Source organism: Coenobita brevimanus, chromosome 81, assembly GCF_032717465.1.
Source record: "Coenobita brevimanus isolate Jiangsu-jjx chromosome 81, ASM3271746v2, whole genome shotgun sequence".
In the NCBI taxonomy this organism is placed as follows: domain Eukaryota; kingdom Metazoa; phylum Arthropoda; class Malacostraca; order Decapoda; family Coenobitidae; genus Coenobita; species Coenobita brevimanus.
Window position 1 is genome coordinate 24,144,495 of NC_137034.1, and position 6,411 is coordinate 24,150,905.

Consider the following 6,411-nt stretch of genomic DNA (forward strand, 5'->3'; position numbering starts at 1 on the left):
TTGGAAATATCGTATTAGTAGTAGCAGCAATAGTAGGAGCAGTAGTGGTAATAGTAGCAACAGCAGCAGCAGCAGTAGTAGTAGTAGTAGTGTCATCGTTGTTGTTGTTTTTGTTGTTGTGGCAGTCTGGGGTCAACTGCGGGTCACCTGGGCATCGCTGACCCTCTAATTACGGCAGGTTAATCAGTTTCATCCAGTGACCTATATTTATATATAAACCCTTTCAGCCTGATTGCGTATTTTCCACCAAACTTTTGCCATCTCCTTATATATAATTTTCCTCGGGCCAGGAAGGAGGGTTTTCAGGAAACGATTAGGGAAACCTGGGTCTAACCCCTTCGATCCCCCCCCTCAAAAAAAAAAATACAATAATGATGATAATAATAACAATCATCATCATCATCATCATCATCATCATCATCATCATCATCATCATCATCATTATAATAATAATAATAATAATAATAATAATAATAATAATAATAATAATTATAATGATGCGAAGGCTGCAGTGCGTGTGGATGGTGAACTAAGTGAATTTTTCTCTTCGAAAGTTGGGTTGAAACAGGGATGTGTCATGTCTCCATAGCTGTTCAATCTGTACATGGATGGGGTAATAAAAATGAGGTACAAGGTAGGGTAGTGAATGTTGGAGTGGCCCTGGTGAGAGAGGATAGTGTTTGGAAACTCCCTGTACTGTTCTTTGCAGATGATACCGTGTTGTTGAGTGAAGACGAAGGAGAGCTGCAAGGCTTGGTGGATGAGTTTGAGAGAGTGTGTAAGAAACGGAATCTAAAGGTGAATGTAGGGAAGAGTAAAGTGATGGTCTTTGAGAGAGGTGAAGTCAGTGAATGTACAGCGAGGTTGGATGGTGAGGAATTGGAAAATGTGAGTACGTTTAAGTACTTGGGTAGTGTGATGAGTAAGGATGGAGGTTTGGAGGGTGAAGTGCTTGAAAGGGTACAGCAGGGAGGAAAGGTTGCTAGTTCTTTGAAAGCAGTGATAAGAAACAGGGAAATGAGCATGGAAGTGAAAAAGTTACTACATGACAGTATTGTGATACCAACTCTAACGTACGGAAGTGAAGCGTGGACGTTGTTGGAAGGACACAAGTCAAGAGTGAGAGCCGTGGAAATGAGTTATTTAAGAGGAGCCTGTGGAGTCACATGGAGAGACAGGCTGACGAATGAGGATATAAAGGAGCGTTGTGGTGTTGATGTGGAATGTGATAGGAAGCGTTATGAGGAACACACTGAATGTGGTTTGGCCATGTGGAGAGGATAGAGGGTGAAAGACTGACGAAGAGAGTGTATGTGAGTGAGGTGGAGGGGGAAAGAGGGAGGAGGCCGAGGATGAGATGGAGAGATGGGGTGGAGAGGTATATGAGAGAGGGGGGTGTGAGTTGGGAGCAGGGGAGTGAAATGGCGGGGGACAGGGCGACTTGGAGGCGATTTGTTTGTGGCCACCCCAAACGGGATTGAGGCGTCTGGCAATAGATAGATAGATAGATCATCATCATCATCATCATAATCGTAATAAAAACAGTAAATAATAATAATAAAAATAATAAATATAATAATTATAATAATAATAATAGGGCTCTATCCCAAGATGAACCAAATCGCCGGATAGCGCTACTGACATGGAAATATTAGGCTATGGGACTGATAAAGTTGAAGTGCCACCAAGGGACTGATCATGGAAACTCTGTACTTTCATTTCTTTGTATTGTATCGTTCATAAAGGCCCCAGTATGCTTCTATGCCTTGGCCTTGGTCACCTAGTGACAGCTTTCCACGCTGCTCGATCTCTGGCAACCTCCTCTATTCAGTCCCTCATCTTTGAGACGGAATAAAATAAATAAATGAATAAATAAGTAGCCCACTCTTACGTACCCTGTCTAAGGCCCTTACTATCGTCAGTTAAGGAGGCTCCCAGATAGTGTAAGTAGTAGAAGTTTGGGTAATTAAGCTTTCAGTCTATCTGCTCGTACTTATAATAGTTGTAGTAGTAACAGTAGTAAAGGTAGGACAGTAGTAGTAGTAGTAGTTGTTGTTGTTGTTGTTTTTGACACAGTAATAATGATAATAACAACAATATTCTTCCCGAACCTTCAGTATGTCTTAGGGTTTCTTGTCACTCTTTCTTAGGCGTTGCGATGCGATCCTGTCTTTCTTTAGGTTGCTCTCGCCGCTGCCAGACAATTTTTTTCGGCACAGAAGAGTGCCGTGGCAGGGAAAGGGTTGATAAAGGAGGTGTTTTGCTACTCCGGTTCCAGAAGCCTCTCCAGAGCTGAGTGAAATAGTCTGATGTGAGAGTAACTTTTATATAACATCGTTATGGTGACTGAATTAATTATATTTATTTTTAATTACTATTGTTGTTGCTGGTATTATTATTATTATTATTATTATTACTGCTACAAAAACAGCTACTACTACTACTACTACTATAACTACTACTCCTACTACTACTTTTACTACCACTACTACTACCGCTACTATTACTCCAACTATTACTACAGCTACTGCTACCAGTATTACTACTGTTACTGTTGTTATAATTATTACTACCGGTATTAATACTACTGGAAAAACAACAACTACTACTACTTTCACTACTACTACTAACTATTATCATTGTTATTTTCTTTACCATTGTCATTATTATTTACAGATGATCTACACAGAACGTACCAGCAACAGGAAGCGCTGTTGTCTGCCCAGCTGGATTCTAGTGAGTACAGTTCACATTGATAATTTACTGCCAACCATATCATTACAACCAAGAGGAGGAAAATGTGGTCAGGCTCCCTCCTCTTGACGGTAATCACTAAAGCATGATATGAAACACGTCAGGATTTTCTACACTGCTGCTATTACACTCTGCAATGTGGGGTGCGGGTTGACCACAGCTGTACCTCTTTCACTTCAGCTTAGCGCATTTTCTTCCTTTTCTAGCTTATGGCACGAAACTCAGTGGCAGAAAAAGACAGTTCTGTAGATCTACATCCTTTCCATAGCACTTCATGACTAGCATCATAGTCTAATGTTAATCTCTTGCTAAACTCGGACATCTATGGAAGGAGATGAACACAAGACTCTTATGCTAGTCACGAGGAAGTGCGATGGAACGGATGTAGGGCTGCATTATTGTCATATTCTGCCACCGAACTGAGACAAGAGATGACCACTAAACTTTGGTGCTAGTCACGAGGAAGTGCAATGAAAAGGATGCAGGGCCATGAATACCGCACAGACAACGCCAATAATAGTGATAGCATTGGTGATGACGATTATGGCGATGATGATGATGACGATTATGGTGATGATGATGACGATTATGGCGATGATGACGATTATGATGATGATGATGACGATTATGGTGATGATGATGACGATTATGGTGATGATGACGATTATGATGATGACGATTATGGCGATGATGACAATTATGGTGATGATGACGATTATGGTGATGATGACGATTATGGCGATGACGATTATGATGATGATGATGATGATGATGATGATGACGATTATGGTGATGATGATGATGACGATTATGGTGATGATGATGATGACGATTATGGTGATGATGATGATGACGATTATGGTGATGACGATTATGGTGATGATAATGATGACGATTATGGTGATGATGATGATGACGATTATGGTGATGATGATGATGACGATTATAGTGATGATGACGATTATGGCGATGACGATTATGGTGATGACGATGATGACGATTATGGCGATGACGATGACGACTGTGACGATGAGGATACAGCCACGTCCGCATCAAACCCCAGTGCACCTTGTCCAGCCTCATTATATAAATTAATTGGGGCATGGAGGGGGCAATTACCAGGTGGCCTCGTAATTATCAACAAGGAGATCAACCGGAGTACCCTAACACCATGGATTTTTGGCGGTGGGGGAGGGGAGATGAATGAGGAGGGGAGGAGATGCGTAGGAGGGAAGGGGAAGGGGAGGGGAGAGATGAAATGGAAGGGGAGGAGATGCGTAGGAGGGAAGGGAGGAGGGGGAGGAGGAGTGAGGAAGAGGGGAGAGGTGCGGGAGGGAGGAAGGTTCGTGTAAAAGAAGAAATGGAAGGGGAGGGGAGATGAAAGGGTAGGGGTCGGGAAAACGGAGGAAAGGAGAAAGAACGGGAGGGAGATGAAGGGGGAGGTAAAAGAAGATAAATATGTGAGAATGGGAGAGGAGAAGGGGTGATAAAGTTATGTTAAAGAGAGGAAGAGGAGGGGAAGGGAGGCCAGAGGAGTTGAGGAAAGGGAAGGGTAAGGGAGAGGAGGGGTGGGGACGAGAGGGGAAAGAGGAAAAAGAGGGAGGGAGAGGTAAGAGGGAGGGGAACGGGAGGGATGAACTAACTGTATGAAAGGTGGGAGAAGGAAAAGACGAGTGGAGGGAAAAAAAGGGAAAAGGGAGAGGAGAGGAGGGTGATGTAACAGGTGGAGAGAGAAGGGAAAAGAGAGGAGGGGGTGTAGGGGGAGGAGAGGAGGGGGTAGTAGAGGGGGGTCAGTGGGATGCAGGTAATGGCGTCGTAAATAGCGGTCACGCCGTAAAAGTAGCGAATCTGGACACTGTTTTGCCTTGCAGGGTCATTTTTGCTATTAGCGCTGGTAGGGAATAATAATGCTAATATTAATAATAATAATAGTACTACTGCTGCTACTAAATAATAATGATACTACTACTACTACTCCTACTACTACTACTACTACTACTACTAATAATAATAATAATAATAATAATAATTTTGCAATGTTTTCGCGTTGTTTGATGGTTCGTGTTGCGTCTCCCTGAATCCTATTTTGTAGTGATGATTTCTAAGTAGGCGGCAATATCCTTTGTTGTGGTGGTGTCAGTTGTGATGTAGTTGCTTGACTTCGGATTCCGGAATTTCGTCTCCCCAGAGCTTTCTTCAGCAAAGTGATGATCTTACGAGGGTTGTAGTGCTGTAGGAATGGTTAGCAGTGGTCGGTGAGGAAGCTAATATACCTGGGTGGTGAATCAGAGGTGAGGCAAAATTAGGCTGCTGCCCACTGATTGGCTGTTGGGTTCCGGTGGCTGGTAACGTCATCTGTGTCCTGGCTTGCTACTTGGTACGCTTGTAAATCTTGGCCTTGGACATTTATGGAAGGGTTAAGAGAGAAACATGACGTGTACATAACAAGCTGGAGGCATTGGCATAAATATTTTCGAATTAATATGCCAGGCGTTCAGACATACATTACCAGAGAGTTTATCTGTAATTTCACACACACACACACACACACACACACACAATTACATTATCACCTCGCTATGCGGACGATAAATATGTCTACCGAACTGGAACGACCAAAAATATAGGAAACTTTTTTTTTTTCATGTAGATTCTGAAAATAATTACTGCTGTTGAGAAGATGAGAGAGAAGTGCATTTTTGTGTAGGAGGGAGGGGGCGAAAAATTCGGTATATTTTCATTTTTTCACCAGTAGCATTAATCATCGCTCAATCTCTCCGACAAGCAGTTTATGTTTTCATTCCTGATTGTTTGTTGGTTTGTTAGCAGGATTTCTCAAAAACTAAAAGAGAGATTTGGACCAAATTTGGTGGGTAAATAGCCCATCTCTCAGGGAACAATCGATTAACTTTTTGGACAGGTGTTTGTTAGTTTGTTTGTCTGTTTGAAGGATTACTAAAAAACTACATGAGCGACTCGGACCTAATTTTGTGGGTAGACAATCCGTGTCCCAGGGAACAATCGATTAACTTCTGGGACCGATCCGCATCGCAGATTATGAATCCGGAAAACATCTTTTTTGTGAAACCCTAATCAGTGATGAGAAAACCGAACCCATTATGAAGAGTGGTTTGGAAATTACGTTGCCCTTGTCGGAGAGATGCGCTCCACTGAGTGCCCCTCTAAGTTTGGTAATAACACGATGAAAAATGATAGAAATGACTATCTGATATCAGAGGCTCCAGTATTACGATTTTTTACATCTTAACTGATGAACGTCGTGTATAATTAAAGATAAGAAAATGCCAACACTTTGATTAGGTTAGGATGTTTAAGGTATGAAAAAGGACTCTCTCTCTCTCTCTCTCTCTCTCTCTCTCTCTCTCTCTCTCTCTCTCTCTCTCCCATGCAGTTTTTTTTTTTTTTTTAATATGCCCTCCTGTCCTCAGAGGGTATAAGACGAAATGCATGAACGATGAGAAATGAAGGTGGGATGAACGAGTCCCGGGCTCGTGGTGTACATACGTGTAGTGTAAGATGTAGCCTACAGCGTACGTGCTGCTTGATGTGTGTATGCCTTATACATACATACGTGCACACATACATACGTACATAAATACATACCGACAGAGAGATACAGACAGACAGACAGACAAA